Source organism: Xyrauchen texanus, chromosome 48 (genome assembly GCF_025860055.1).
Source record: "Xyrauchen texanus isolate HMW12.3.18 chromosome 48, RBS_HiC_50CHRs, whole genome shotgun sequence".
Classification (NCBI taxonomy): domain Eukaryota; kingdom Metazoa; phylum Chordata; class Actinopteri; order Cypriniformes; family Catostomidae; genus Xyrauchen; species Xyrauchen texanus.
In genome coordinates, this window is record NC_068323.1 from 4955609 (window position 1) to 4972560 (window position 16952).

Below are 16952 nucleotides of genomic sequence, written 5' to 3' on the forward strand. Positions count from 1 at the left end.
ACCATATTACAATAATTTCACTTAATGAGCACAAAATTTCATGTGGGACTGGATGTGCGCAGGGTCTGTGAAGCCAAATTGTGCTCTGCAATCCGTGCAATTGCGTCAACTGGGCCTCCCATGAAACGCCAGCTCCAGACCAGTGACAGGATCAGTGCGAGCACGTCAACCAGGATTAATTCGGGCTTCCATTGATATCATTGCACATGTGACCCATTTAAAATTTAGATGAGAATGTATTATTTTAAAGGACCATAGAGCAGTTCAACCATCATGTGAAACGTCTTGACAACGACGACATTCTGAACAGCACTAACGAGGAAAGAGAAACACCTGCACAGCAGTCATAAGACTACACATTTACACATCAAGACTAACATTTATCCCAGTAAACTGTAACAAAATTACGACTGTGGAAGTTGTAGCCAAGAAAACCATGGTTGGCAGGATAGTTGGAAACAAGTCATGGGTATGTAAGTAGTTTGAATTGGATTAAACTGAAAAATAAGCTGTAATCAAACGATTGATGATCACTTGTATGTGATGTTATTTTTTATATTATTATCCGTATATATATTTTTTTCAACATCTGAAGTACCTTATTTTGTTGTGGATGACCCAAAGTGGATACTAAATTTGCACTTTTCAGAGAGCTCAAAATAATAAAATATTATAGTTTGGTTGCATTTGAAGGCAAAAAAATTGTTTTTTAATTGATTGTGTAAAATAGGCACATAATATCGGAATATTGATCACAGGGCCCTGAATCAAATCAAAAACGTCACACGGCAGACTTTGAAGTATCAGCAAATATCGGATCGCAGGCCAGGAGAATCGATATAAGATCGTATCGTGATGAAACATCCGATTTACACCAATCAAAAATCAACAGTTTTGATCAAGTCAAAACCTGACTGCCTCTGCCAATGGAAACTTACAATGGGCTCCGGTTGGATCTTCCAGCAGGAAAATGATCCAAAACAAACATCAAATTCAACACAAAAATGTTTCACTGACCACAAAATCAAGGTTCTGCATGGCCGTCTCAGGCTCCTGACCTGAACCCCATAGAAAAACTGTGTGGGCCAACATGGACCTCTGAATTTTAAGGATCTGGATAGATGGTCCCAGACCACTTTCCAGGGGTTCTCCAACATCATTATGCATTATAGTAGAAGACTCCGAGCGGTTATCTTAGCAATGGGAGGTTGCACAAAATATTGAATAAAAGGGTGCCAATAATTGTGCCACACATATATTTGATTTTTGTGTGTGTTGTGTTTGCAATTGTTTGATATCATAAGAGGATTGATTTTTTTGTGAATATTTTGAATGACAGATCAAAAGTATAAACAATAAAGAAATTTTTTTTAAAGCCTTCTTTGCTCATATTTACCAAGTGTCAATATTAGTGGAGGCTACTTTATTTTGCAAGCTACTTAAGATCCACCATTCAACTGCATGTAAAATAATCAGTGACGGTTGAGACGGTTTCAATCACAATCTGTCCAGGCACCAAGAAAATATCTTGTTAACTCCAGTAAGTGCTTAAAGAAGTGCAAGAAGGCAGATGAAAGTACTGTAGGGCGACACACAAGGGCGTTTTAGGGATGAAACTCAGAAAATGTCTTGAGATAAACCCTGAGCGATGTCTAAAGGTGGTAACTGTGGTATAAGAGAAATAATTGACTCCGGCCCATTAAATTATTGAAAAATAATAATTATGTATGCATAATGTTTGTCAGTCCGTCGTCAATTATTCCTTAATTATAAACTACAGCATTTTAACATTACTAACTACTTTAAAAATATTTTTGTGTGATGATAATACAACAGTCAAATGAATAAAGACTGCACATGATCTTTCTTGACTTCATGACTGAAAAACAATATTTGTCCATTCTGTGCTTATAAAATGATTGTTCATATTATTGTTCATCACACCCTCTGAACTTTGAACTAAAAACCCAAATGAAGAAGAAATTAAAGAGTCAATATAATGAGAAACTGTGTTACTGGATTAGAACTGATCAATCGAATCTCCACCAGAACTAAAACTGTTTTAAAACTGTAAAGACACTTTAGTTTTAAACATCTGCTGTTCTGTTTTGTAATGCATATTGTGATAATAATCTGTTTTTAAAAGAGATTATATTTATATGTGAATTAATATACAGGTAAAGTGAAGATTATTTAATCATATTTGTTTTAAACACTCATTAAACGACTCACCAGGTTGGACAGTGACAGTGAATGTCTTTCTATCATTGATGTTGTTGATGATGGTCGATAGTACATAATCTCCAGAGTCTGTAATTCTGATGTTCATGATGGTGAGAGATCCAGTCTGATTGTTCATCTTCAGTCTGTCTCTGAATCTCTCATTATAACTACCTGGACACTTCACATCAATACAGAACATACTGAGATCTCCATAGATTTGAGCTACACGGATGTCATTAAAATACCATTTAATAAAATTGGATTTGTCATTTTGTAATCCAGTAACAGCAGTGTGTAAATTCAGAGAATCTCCCTCCATCACTGACACAGATGTCTTCATTTCATCAACACCAAACACACCTGGAGACACAAATGAACATTTACATTTATGCATTTGGCAGACGCTTTTATCCAAAGCGACTTACAGAGCCCTTATTACAGGGACAATCCCCCCCCGGAGCAAGTATGTCTTGTACACACCCATACACACAACACAATCCACATCACATTCACACTGTATATCCCTCCTCATGCACACAACACAATCCACATCACATTCACACTGTATATCCCTCCTCACGCACGCAACACAATCCACATCACATTCATACTGTATATCCCTCCTCATGCACACAACACAATCCACATCACATTCACACTGTATATCCCTCCTCATGCACGCAACACAATCCACATCATATTCACACTGTATATCCCTCATCATGCACACAACACAATCCACATCACATTCACACTGTATATCCCTCCTCATGCACACAACACAATCCACATCACATTCACACTGTATATCCCTCCTCATGCACGCAACACAATCCACATCATATTCACACTGTATATCCCTCCTCATGCACACAACACAATCCACATCACATTCACACTGTATATCCCTCCTCATGCACACAACACAATCCACATCACATTCACACTGTATATCCCTCCTCATGCACGCAACACAATCCACATCATATTCACACTGTATATCCCTCCTCATGCACACAACACAATCCACATCACATTCACACTGTATATCCCTCCTCATGCACACAACACAATCCACATCACATTCACACTGTATATCCCTCCTCATGCACGCTAACACAATCCACATCATATTCACACTGTATATCCCTCCTCATGCACACAACACAATCCACATCATATTCACACTGTATATCCCTCCTCATGCACACAACACAATCCACATCATATTCACACTGTATATCCCTCCACATATACACAACACAATCCACATCACATTCATACTGTATATCCCTCCTCATGAACACAACACAATCCACATCACATTCACACTGTATATCCCTCCTCATGCACACAACACAATCCACATCACATTCACACTGTATATCCCTCCTCATGAACACAACACAATCCACATCACATTCACACTGTATATCCCTCCTCACGCACGCAACACAATCCACATCACATTCATACTGTATATCCCTCCTCATGAACACAACACAATCCACATCACATTCACACTGTATATCCCTCCTCATGCACGCAACACAATCCACATCATATTCACACTGTATATCCCTCCACATATACACAACACAATCCACATCACATTCACACTGTATATCCCCTCCTCATGCACACAACACAGTCCACATCACATTAACACTGTATATCCCTCCTCATGCACACAACACAATCCACATCACATTCACACTGTATATCCCCTCCTCATGCACGCAACACAATCCACATCACATTCACACTGTATATCCCTCCTCATGCACACAACACAATCCACATCACATTCACACTGTATATCCCCTCCTCATGCACACAACACAATCCACATCACATTCACACTGTATATCCCTCCTCATGTACACAACACAGTCCACATCACATTCACACTGTATATCCCTCCTCATGCACACAACACAATCCACATCACATTCACACTGTATATCCCTCCTCATGTACACAACACAGTCCACATCACATTCACACTGTATATCCCTCCTCATGCACACAACACAATCCACATCACATTCAAACTGTATATCCCTCCTCATGCACACAACACAATCCACATCACATTCACACTGTATATCCCTCCTCATGCACACAACACAATCCACATCACATTCACACTGTATATCCCTCCTCATGCACACAACACAATCCACATCACATTCACACTGTATATCCCTCCACATATACACAACACAATCCACATCACATTCACACTGTATATCCCTCCTCATGCACGCAACACAATCCACATCACATTAACACATTCACTCACTACATAAAGCGCCACCTACTACTGAAGTCATAAGTTTACATACATTAGCCAAATACATTTAAACTCAGTTTTCACAATTCCTGACATTTAATCGTAGAAAACCTTCCCTGTCTTGGGTCAGTTGGGATCACTACTTTATTTTAAGAATGTGAAATGTCTGAATAATAGTAGAGAATTATTTATTTCAGCTTTTATTACAATCATCACATTCCCAGTGGGTCAGAAATTTACATACACTTTGTTAGTATTTGATAGCATTGCCTTTAAATTGTTTAACTTGGGTCAAATATTTTGGGTAGCTTTCCACAAGCTTCTCACAATAAGTTGCTGGTATTTTGGCCCATTCCTCCAGACAGAACTGGAGTAACTGGGAGTGGTGGTGGCGTAGTGGCTAAAAGCGCAGGGCTGTTAATCAGAAGGTTGCAGGTTCTAACCCCACAGCCACCACCATTGTGTCCTTGAGCAAGGCACTTAACTCCAGGTTGCTCCGGGGGGATTGTCCCTGTAATAATTGCACTGTAAGTCGCTTTGGATAAAAGCGTCTGCCAAATGCATAAATGTAACTGAGACAGGATTTTGGTCAGAGCTTTGTGATGGTCACTCCAATATCTTGACTCTGTTGTCCTCAAGTCATATTGCCACATATTTGCTTGGGGTCATTTTCCATATGGAAGACCCATTTGAGACCGAGCTTTGGCTGATGTCTTGAGATGTTGCTTCAATATATCCACAAAATGTTCTTCCTTGTGATGCCATCTATTTTGTGAAGTGCACCAGTCCCTTCTGCAGTAAAGCACCCCACAACATGATGCTGTCACCCCCATGCTTCATGGTTGGGATGGTGTTCTTTGGCTTGCAATTGCAATGAAATTTTTGTTTCATCAGACCAGAGGACATTTCTTCTTTGTTCCCATGTGCACTTGCAAACTGTAGTCTGGCTTTTTTTATGGCGGTTTTGGAGCAGTGGCTTTATCCTTGCAGAGCAGCCTTTCAGGTTATGTAGATACAGGACTTATGTTACTGTGGATATAGATACTTGTCTGTTTCCTCCAGCATCCTCACAAGGTCCTTTTGCTGTTGTTCTGGGATTGATTTGCACTTTACACCAAACTATATTAATCTCTAGAAGACAGAATGCATCTCATTCTTGAGTGGTATGATGGTCTCATGGTGTTGATACTTGCGTACTATTGTTTGTACAGATGAACATGGTACCTTCAGGCATTTGGAAATTGCTCCAATTGCTTTTCCATGATGTCAAGCACAGTGGCACTGAGTTTGGAGGTAGGCCTTAAAATACATCCACAGGTACCTCCAATTAAGTACACCTCCTATCAGAAGCTAATTGGCTATTTGTGTAAAGGCATGACATTATAAGGCGTGACTGGAATTTTCCAAGCTGCTTAAAGGCACAGTTAACTTGGTGTAAACTTCTGTCCCACTGAAATTGTGATAGTCAATTTAAAGTGAAACAATCGGTCTGTAAACAATTGTTGGAATAATTCAACAATGTCAACACTACCGTTTTTCCCGGGAGTCTCCCGTATTTCACACCCATGTACTGCTCCCCTCCCGTTTTGTTATTTCTCCCGGGAAACTCCATGAATTTGTATGGCCCAAACCTCGTTATATGAATAATGACATCAATAAATTATTCCAAGGTTGTCCAGTTGCCAGATCTTCACACAATCAATACATCATAAAAATTTCAACCCATTTGTGCCGTCAACCTGACATACAACCAGTTGCGCTGTTGATATCTGCTCAGATTCGGGAAGTTGAATCAAGGTTGTTAATGTCCGGCGAAAATAAACCGAAAAATACATGTAAATTGAACAACAGCTGGACGGAAGAATTGAATTCCATATCTCGAAGCAATATCGACAATGCCAACAATTTGTTTGTATTTAGCCTGGCTCTGCCATCCAGCACCCCAGCCCCTGAAAAGTGATCTGGTCCCTTACAAATTGGACATTTATTTTTATTTACATTTTTTACAAAGCAGACAGATGCAATGTGATCTTGATGTTTTTTCCTCCCTCTAGATATATTTTGAAAATGGGGTAACACATTTACAATGTGGGAATTAAAAAAAACCTTACATATTACAAATAAAATATACAGCACCTTCTGGGAAGCTACCATATGATAGATCGCAGTAAATGGGTCAATTTGCCTTGAAGGTAAAGTTAATGGAGAGTTTAGATATTTCTCTGTTAGCACATCAACATCTTCAAATAATGCCTTAAAAATGATTTGTTCTAAATTACCTTTATTTACTTTAAACAAGTCATCAAACATGCCTCTGCAAGTGATAAAACACACGTGTGTTGGCACGAAAACTCGCGTATGCACAAATTTGCGCTTTTCGGTTTAAACTGGATCGGAGTGACACAACCGACAAAGAAAAACACAATCTTTTCAACTTTAAAGTTTATTCGAGTCCTTTATGTCAATAATGAATAATAATTTAAAAAAAACTATTATGAAAACATGAACTGAGACCAGGAACAATATTGCAGGTAATTGTTTTTAATTGTCTCCACTGAATGATTATAGATTTGATACATTAATATGTTTCTTATTTAATACTATCAGACTTTAGTTCTGTACATTAAAATGCGCAAATTTTCATCCTAATTTTGAGTTCAGTTTAAAGGGTTTATTGAAAAGCGCATTGAATGTTTTTCTCTTTATCAGTGTTGTTGCTTTATTAATATTCCCAGCAGTTTTATATGTACGAATCATATGCAATCTAAAAGGACTGTGGTTATTTATATAATAATCATTATATTAGTAGATACCACGTGTCCCCTTTGCTTTTCCTTGATATTTTTAAAGCATTATAAAGTGAATCTGGACTTGTGTTCATGTCTTGCATGCGCTCTTTATATGCACAGCAGGGGTTAACCATGCATTTAACAAATAAAACATATTTGTCCTGCTTAAGTGAGATTTTGTCCAATATATATATTAGATGAAATCATTCACAAATTATTTCATTCACAAATTACACTGCCTCCGTTTAAGTAAAGGTTTTTTTTTTTTCCTTTTTTTTTTTTTTTTCCCTAATGTTCAATAATTTACAGCTTTTAAGTCTGCGCATGAATGCAGCAAGTGATGTTGGAAGATGTTATCCGCATCTATTAATCTAGAGTCAGTTTTTTACATTTCACTTCTCGCTAAGGTTTGGATTTGCTCTAATGTTCAGAACCCTGCAGAACCGGACCTGCATCAAGCTGGCAGCTGCACTGACATGATGGCAAAACAACAAGATACATTACTATCTACTTATCTATTCGTTTATTATGGAATAGTAGTGTAGTCTGCTAGCTCACCTTTTGCTGCACTGCCATGTTTGCGAAGCACATCCTCGTGTGTGACACGTGCGACTGCAAAAGGAATATTTGCTAATTCTCACGGACTCTCCACACTCCCTTTCGATGTCCTCGTTCTTAGCTTTGATTTATACTTTGCATTTATTTAGTCGATACGTTTTGCAACTTCCCTAAAACAATATTTAACCTCCATAACCTCATGCCTTTGCTTATTTCGCAGACGCCCAAACCAGCATATCACGAAGCGCATTCTGGGTTGAGCGAGCGGATTCTTCAAAAAGGCGCTCACGTGCTCTGTAACAAGCTATAAATCACAGGAATTATCTGTCGTCGGGCATCAAGTCATCAGTATGAATTTTACATATGTATGAGATTTCTTTCTTATTAGCCTAAACACAGGCGGAACAGTATTTGTACAGTATCTGACAGTAACATTCCCAGCTGTCGGGATGTGTTCCCCTGCTATAATGGGGTGGTTTTAACACAAAGATAAAACCTAAAAACTTGTGATTTTCTTTTGACCTATTCTCAGTAAATTGTGGTGAGAGTGTACTCGTTGGAACAGAAATCCATCAGATTTATTTTAAGGCAGCTGAACTAAACTGGACAACGGAGCATTCTTTTGGCCAAATCAGGCAGTAGCATTTCTTTAAAAAACAAAAAGAAAAAAAAGGGAAAGGCTAAGGGAAAAAAAAGAGAAATGTGAGAAAGGTAGCACTTTTAGCCAATAAAATCACAGTTATGTGATTGAGCACACATTTATTCTATAAGTCTGTTCAAAATGAAAACTCAAATATATTATTTATTGATAGAAATAACAGTAGGCGGTTGTGTTCATAAAGACATAAAAACGCAACAAACAGGTGCAGTTACCCCATTTCCAAATATAACTAGACGGTCATGAAATTTGCCTTTCACTTCTAGAAAACATTCTACTGGTAAAACGCGTTCAGAACTCTAGTTTTGAGCCTTAGCGCTTTCCGTAGCATATCGGGGCGGGCTTTTTGAGAACGGGGGAAATAGACTACGACAACACCAGTCGGCAGTAAAGTATGGAAAATAATACGGTTTCATTTTGGTCTTTCAGCCCTAATATTGCCCCTTATAACTTAGATCAGATACTGTAAGCTACACACATACTCTAAGATGAAAAATGATTTTCTGATGTTCACTGTTGTTTTGAAGAACATTTGATTGGCGGGAGAATTGTAATGACATTGGCAAAAAGCTGACAAATATGCAAGTTTATTGTAATATATTAAGGTAAGCTAAAGGAGGGCAGATAACAGACATAAACCGTTAAAGAGGGGTATGGATACGTTTCGAGTTTTGCACTTTATTGTATTTTGTATTACATTTAATATATATTTTGTTTCTATTGTAGAGTATAGATTCTTTCTTTGTATTGAGTGTTCTTATGTCAGTTAAACGGTCTTTTTCTCTTAATGAACGGGGGATCCGTGATTTATCTAAACGAAAGGCTTTATTTTTATTTTGTACGTCACAGAAAAGGGACACATTCTGGTTTTAAAGTTGAAACCTTTTGGCGCAATCAATGGGGAGGTAATGTGTTTAGTCATGGTATAATCACTCCGCTGGAGCTTTGATTTTATTTGACCGTATTTTTAGCGGCTCCATTCTTCAATATTTACCTCCTTCTGATGGATTATTGTTATTCTTCTAAAGGATTTTTTCGTTATCTTGGTTAATGTTTATGGTTTTAATAATCATACACAAAATAGCTTATTTTTTCAGGATCTGTCTTCTAAAATTCTTGATTTAAAATGTACATTTCTCTCTGCTGTATAATAGTTGGAGAGGATTTTAATGAAGCTCATGACCCATGTCTGGATAGATATCCCCCAAAACGAGAGTCTTGCAGATGCAACACTATTATTAATGATTTTTGTAGGAACCTTTCTTTATTGGATGCTTACAGGTTTATGCATGTTGACAACGATCTTTCATGGTTTAGTACGGATCTGTCAAGAAAATCGCGTATAGATTACTGGCTTATATCGGACTTCATGTCTCCTTTTATTAAGTCCAGTAGTATTTGTCCTGCTCCCCTCACAGGTCATGCTTTTACCGACCATATTTTAACTGATTCTGGTGCTGATTGTCGCAGAAACCTTGGATATTGGAAACTAAATTGTTCTCTTTTACAGATTCCCTTTTATTGTTTTGGTATTAAGAACATTATTGAAGAATTTAAAGCGAAACCTGCTGTTTCAGTATCTTCTAATTGGGAGATGTTCAAATACGAGTGTAGAAAATTCTCTATTCGATTTAGTAAACAATTGGTAAAGGCAAAATCTTTAAGGTATACCTCTTTAAATTTTAGGTAAGCAACAGACAAACGAAGATGATAAAGTAGAACTGCACAACCTAAAATATTTATTAAATAGCATATATGCAGAAAAGGCTAAAGGTGCTTTTATTAGATCCAGAGTGAAGTGGCTTGAATTCGGGGAGGAACAATTATGCATATTTTTTTTTAATTTAGAAAAGAAAAAAGAGGGAAAGCTTAAAGAATATATTCTCTATATATTTTGGGCAATTGTCACAGATGAAGCCAGAGTTTCTAATGTTGATTCCAACTTTTATTCACAGCTCTATTCTACTTAATTTAACCAACAGTTTTCTGGTGGCTTTTTTTTTAGAGGGTTCAAGCATTCACACCTATTATAAATGATGGAAATCAGTCATCTTGTGAGATGGATTTGACTTTGGAAGAGTTGGATGCGATTATTCAGAAAGCTCCCCTCAATAAAAGCCCAGGTCCAGATGGACTGCCTTTGGATTCTATAAGTCCTTTTGGCAAGACATCAAAAAGTTTGTTTTGGAAATGTTTAAAGACTGTGTACAGAAAGGTGAATCGACTGAGTCCATGAAGCAGGGTTTGATCACTTTAATTCCAAAACCTAACAAAGATTCCTTGTATTTAGATAATTCGCGCCAAATTACTTTGCTTAATTCGGATTATTAATTGTTAGCTTCCTTTTATGCGAATACCATGCTTAGAAGAACTTGTCTCTGTTTCCCAATCTGGCTTCATGAAAGGTAGGCAAATAATATTCGAATTATTTTAGATTATACGGAATTGATCAACTATAATGCAATTATTTTATTTTTAGACTTTTATAAGGCCTTTGACACTGTTGCTTGAGTTTATGTTTGAATCTTTGAGTAGGTTGTGTTTTGGCTTTTCCTTTGTTAAAATAGTTCAGACTTTTTACAAAAATATTAATAGCAATATATATATTTGGTGAATGGTGTTTCTCCCCGGTTTATGATTAGACAAGGGTGTCCTTTCGCCATTTTTGTTTTTGTTGGTCAATTAGTTTCTCAATATTTGTATTACTCGCTGTGTATTCAGGGTAACTTAGCAGAACACACGTTTCTAATTAGTCAACTGGCAGATAAAACCGGTCTGTTTAAAAAACAAGAAACAGGTCCCTATTATTTTGGATGCTATGAATTAGTTTTCTAATGCCTCTGATCTCACAGTCAATAAAAATAAAAGTAATTGATAAAAGGACATATAGAAGGTATTGAGGTCAAACGCACTGTTAGATATTTGGGCATCTTAATAAGTAAATCACCTGCGGATAGAATTTTAGATAATTTGTTTTGCAACAGACAAAGAAATTAAAGAGTGTCTTCAACTGCTGGCTACAAAGAAATTGAACTATCTAAACCTGAAGTCATTTCCAGGATTCTTTACCCAGCTTTGTCTGTATATGTCGACCCAAAAACCTGCTTGTCTATCGACTCTATACTATTTAAATTCTTGTGGAAAAATAAAAGTGAATATGTTAAAAGGAAGACTCTGATAAGAAATAGTTTGGAGGTGTGAATGCTTTGGACTTCAGGACTCTCCATCAGGTTTTCAAGATTGGTTGGAGTAAACGCTGCCTGAATGCTGATCCTAATCTTTTATGGTTTTATATTCCCAAATTGATTTTTGAAAAATGTGGAGGGTTACATTTTTTTACTGGCCTGCGATTTCAAATGCAACAAATTTCCGGTCAAGCATGCCAATTTTCATAAGCAAACATTGGATGCCTGTAAACTTGCCTTATACCACAATTTTCCCCTCATAGGAGTATCATATGAACAATCAGAATGTGCTACGGGGGAAAAAAAATCTATTTTTATTAAGAATTGTGTAGCAGGTGTCTAAGGTATTGAAAATAAATTAATGGCTTTTGGACCAGATAGGTTTACCAGAAGATTTAGGGAACGTGAAGGAGGTAGCGGCTTATGAGAAACTGGTGGATGAAAGAAAGGAAATTATCCTCTTTATTATTTGTTGTCCTCTTTTCTAGGTACCAGTGTAGAATTTGGGTGGCTCGCCATCAAATGCGAAATTTCAGCTCACAGAAGTAACACAAACCGTAGAACCAAGAAATAGAAAAACACAAGGAAGGGAAAAAAACCTGTCCTCTATATTAATCGTTTTCTCTTACACAGGCGCACGTGTCCAGTAATGGCGTCTGTGAACGAGAGAAAATGTGACTCAAAAATAATCAATCGGCTTCTTCAGATACTGAATTCACAAAATACATGAACTTCAATCACTTTGAGTTTTTAACCAATATTTGTTCAAGTTCGTTCTCGAAGATCAGCTCACGTCTTTCCTCGGTCATGATCAGCTCTCTCTTCCGCTGTATCGCATGCACGCGGACACGCAGGGCGCGTGATGACGGAGAGCTCTCATTGGTCAAATTTACATTTATGCATTTGGCAGACGCCTTTATCCAAAGCGACTTACAGAGCCCTTAGTAAAGGGACAACCCCCCGGATTGTATTCCCTAAACTATTGCATATGGTCAGGTCATACTGTAGTTACAGTGTGTCAGTCTGTGAAATACCCCAATTATCCATTGGTGGATTGGAGCTTTTCCAGTATCAAATGTAACAATTCTTGGATTAGAAGAACTCTTATTAGGAAAATCAGCGGTCACCCCAAAGCCCTTTTCAAGTGGAAATGAAATGATCCTTCTCTTGCTACTATTAATATATGGACAAGTATTAATACGTTTGTTACCTAACAAGATGAAAGAACTTCATTATAAGATTATTCATAATTACTATCCCTGTAACTCTAAGTTTAAACTGGACATTCTTCACAATGTACATTCTGCAACTCTAATGTTGAAACAATACCACACTTGTTTTTTTGAATGCGATTATGCAAAAGGAGTTCTGGAAAGAATTAGTCTGGTTATGACAGGTTAAAACAGTTAACTCTCTGTGGACAGTTTAATCTCCATAAATGTCAAATCACTGATTCGAAGCCCAATTTTAGGCTGTTCTGTATCTCTCTTTGTTTGACAAGAAAGCCGCTAAAACTGCTCTGTTGATTAAAACAATTATGGCTTCACTGTAAGAGTTACCTCCTGGTTTCCTGAAGGTGACAATTAGTATTTTATTTTAAATGTTCATTTGTGTTTAATTTCTGTGTCTTTTGATATTTGTGAATGAGGTTTTTTGTAGAATCTAGATACAGTAAACAGCTTACAAATGTATTTTATTGCCTTGCTATACCTTCAGTTTTTTTTTTAAAGTGTTTGTGATTTGTCATAGACGCGTTTTGATTTACTATTTTACAAACCAAGAAGAAACTCAATATAATGTTTCATTTCTACCTTAAATAACCAAAAGTTGTTTATGCATATTTCCCCATAAATCACACTGACAGATCAACACCGGTGATACACAGATAATGTGGGATAATTTAATGAATTCTCCGTGTGTAATTGTGTTTGCAGTGCAGGCCTGAACACAGCACATGTATTAATATAATTATGTTGGAAATAACAAGGCGTTTATTGTTAACTGATGTAGTTAACTAACGTTAAAAAAAAAAAAAAAATTGACTCTGTAAAGTTACACATTTTCATTTTTAAGCCAATTCTCACCAGTTGCATTAAAATCTTGTTTAATATTGACAAAATCCATTGTAAACGTGAACAGATCAAATCTGAGAGAACTTTGATGCTAAATCACTGATGAGGTATATTCAAACAGATATGCATATTAAATAGATCATTTTTTTAATTGTCATTAATATTATAGTGTTAATATTACTCACAAGCTGCTGCGATATGATTCATCGGGAATTCTTCGCAACATGCAGGAAATATTAAAATTGTGCTCAATCCCCGCAACTGAACTAACATTCATTATTGAGATATTAATCAGGACTTCCGGTCAGACAAGTAACATTAGCTTTAAACTACATAAAGCGGCTCCTTAAATCAGGTACTATAAGTTGCACACATGATGGAAAATAGGAGAATAATTGCACGAGCTCACAGTGGGTGCGGATGAGGACATTTTCAGGACAAACACATTCGGGATCATTATATGAAGCGGTGTCAGTTTCATTAATAGGAAGAATGTATCAATGCCTTACCATCATCGAGCACAAAACACACAAAGAGCAAATAAAAAAGGACCTTCATTTGTATCCGATGTTCGGGAAATAAAAGTGACCCGTTATGTTGTCCAAAATGGCGAGTGAAAACTGATCCCGGAACTGAGCGATGACGCAATGACCTTTTATTTATTTGTTAATGCCAGTCACATTATAATAAATAAGACAATAATCACATACATATCAATATATATATTATAACAATTAGTAGAACAGATATATAACAAATATAAATAAACACTGATATGAGATCATCATTAAAAGCTTCACATAGATGCGTTTTGATTTACTATTTTACAAACCAAGAAGAAACTCAATATAATGTTTCATTTCTACCTTAAATAACTAAAAGTTGGGTTTTCTTTTAGCCCATTTTTGTTTATGAATATTTCCCCATAATCAGACAAAGACTGACAATAAAATGACATATTTGGTAGTAATCTTTGTCTATCAAAATAAAAAAACCTTTTTAACTCTTATTGTTATGAACTCCCCTGTCTAGGGTGGAGGAACGGTTTAAAATTAAGGAAAATAAATAATATAATATGTTTAACATTACTTGCTAGTGTTGCGGAGCCCCTGTTTTCCCATCCCAGCAGAATTAAACCCATTCATTTGAATAAAAGCTTTATTTTAAAACAGAAATTTAGGAATATTTACAGGGAAGCAATAAATTAACCTCAGGAGAGGGCAATGCCAAAACAACAAAAGAATACTTATGCTAGTTTGACTAAATCTATATACAAAACAAAGATGCAAATAAAATACTGATCCTAACTCCCTCTCTAAATAAAAAAACAGGAGAAAAAGATATGCAAAATAATTGGCATCCACCTCCATACAGCTTCCTAAAATAAATAACAAAGAAACAAGATTTTTTCAACAACACCTGCACTCAAGAATAACAGAAAATGTCCGTCTGCAATCAGGGTAACATTGCTCGCTTACAACATCTTTATACCAAAGTAGGCTACAATACCTCACACAGCATCTGGGAGAAGAGAAAGGAACCCAACAAGAGAGAGATTGTCTTGAAATGTCACTGCCGTAACGACAAACTGGAGAGTTTTTATTTCAGAGCACACAGCCACAGGTGCCAATCAGAAGAGTCAATCACGTTGATTCGCAACAGGTGCCATCACTCATCCTACAGGAGCAGAACAGAGAGACAGACAAACATTTACACACCCAACATATTACAACCCAAGATAAGTTCTGGAACGTAACATCAGTCACGTGATATCAGATGCCCCAACTGAAAAAACGGAGAAACTGAGCGATTATGCTGATATATTTGATCAATGCTTACAAAACTTTTACAACAATAGTCAGGAGGTATATTAAACCAATCAAACACAACAAAAGACAAAAAGAAAAAGGAAAAAAATATAAATAAATAAACAGTTTAAATAAAAATATCAAATTATTTACATATTTCAATACACTTTACAGCTTTCTTGTTTCTCAAATTGGAAATTGTTCTTAGGTAAAAATAATGGTTTATAACCACCATACTTACATTTATGAATACTAAATTTAGCTAACAAAAGAAGCAAATTAATCAAATCATATTCCTTATGAAGAGACATGTCATAAGCCAAGAAACGTTTTCAAAACAAAGTTGAAAGCTGGAATAATTTGATCTCTAACAATCGTGCAGAAATCAGACCAAAAACAAGTCGAGTCGGGACAACTCCAAAATAAATGAAAAAATGTTTCTGCCTGCAGACCAAAAAATGTACAAAATATATCAACATCACTATTAAATCTCTCTACAATAAAATAATTAGAGGGGTAGTACTTATAAATACGTTTGAAGGAAATTTCTTTGATTTTATTCATTATTAAATATTTATGGGGTAATCAGTCCAGCCACACAGCTATTCCAAACAGTTATGGTAGGAGAACTAGAAACAAAATCCCGACTCGCATAGAACTTTATAGAACTGGATTTCTCATGACGTCACAACAGTTCAGATGCGCCGACATCTTTGTATTCCCGCAGTCAAGATGGCGGCGGAGTGGATGGTCTTGTGCTAAACCCCGAGGAGGTTAAAGCTTAAAGACTGAAATAAAGAAACTAGTCTTGAGGATATAAGTACTGTGTTGAGAAGGCTTTTGGCTCACTGGTGTACAATAATGGGTAAAAAAAGAGGAAAAAACAAAACTTCCAAGAAAGTGTCATCTTAGCCGGTGACCTCGTGGACGAAGATAGCAAGTTGCAGATGGACGTAGCCGGTTCAGAGGACATCGATCTGGAAACATATTGGAGCCCATTAAGTTGTTTTTGCAACGCTTGCTTGCTCTACTCCTTCAAAAAATCTAGCCGGAGTTAGAGGCAAAGATGACGTCACACTATCGACACATTATGGTGTGATCAGAAGCTCGACGACACGCGTGTGAAGGTAATGTCTATCGACAAGACAACATCTGAGAAAACAGACAAATCCCAGACAAGTATCGATGTCAAGATGTTTTCCAAAAAGGTCGATCAGCTGGAAAAGGATGTAAAGGGACTGCTGGGTGAAAACACATGTCTGAAAGAAAGCCTGGAATAAATACTGAGATATTCGCGCAGGTGGAACTTTAAGCTTCAAGGAGCTGCTGAGCACGATGGAGAAAATGTGAGATGCTACAATCA

At 36.7% G+C, this 16952-nt stretch overlaps 1 protein-coding gene across 1 annotated transcript in view; it reads left to right on the plus strand.

Annotated features, from left to right (window-relative positions):
* The window catches only part of LOC127639396 (uncharacterized), a 52205-nt gene that overhangs the window by 26912 nt on the left and 8341 nt on the right, over positions 1 to 16952 (plus strand). The gene's annotated exons all lie outside the window — the stretch shown is intronic.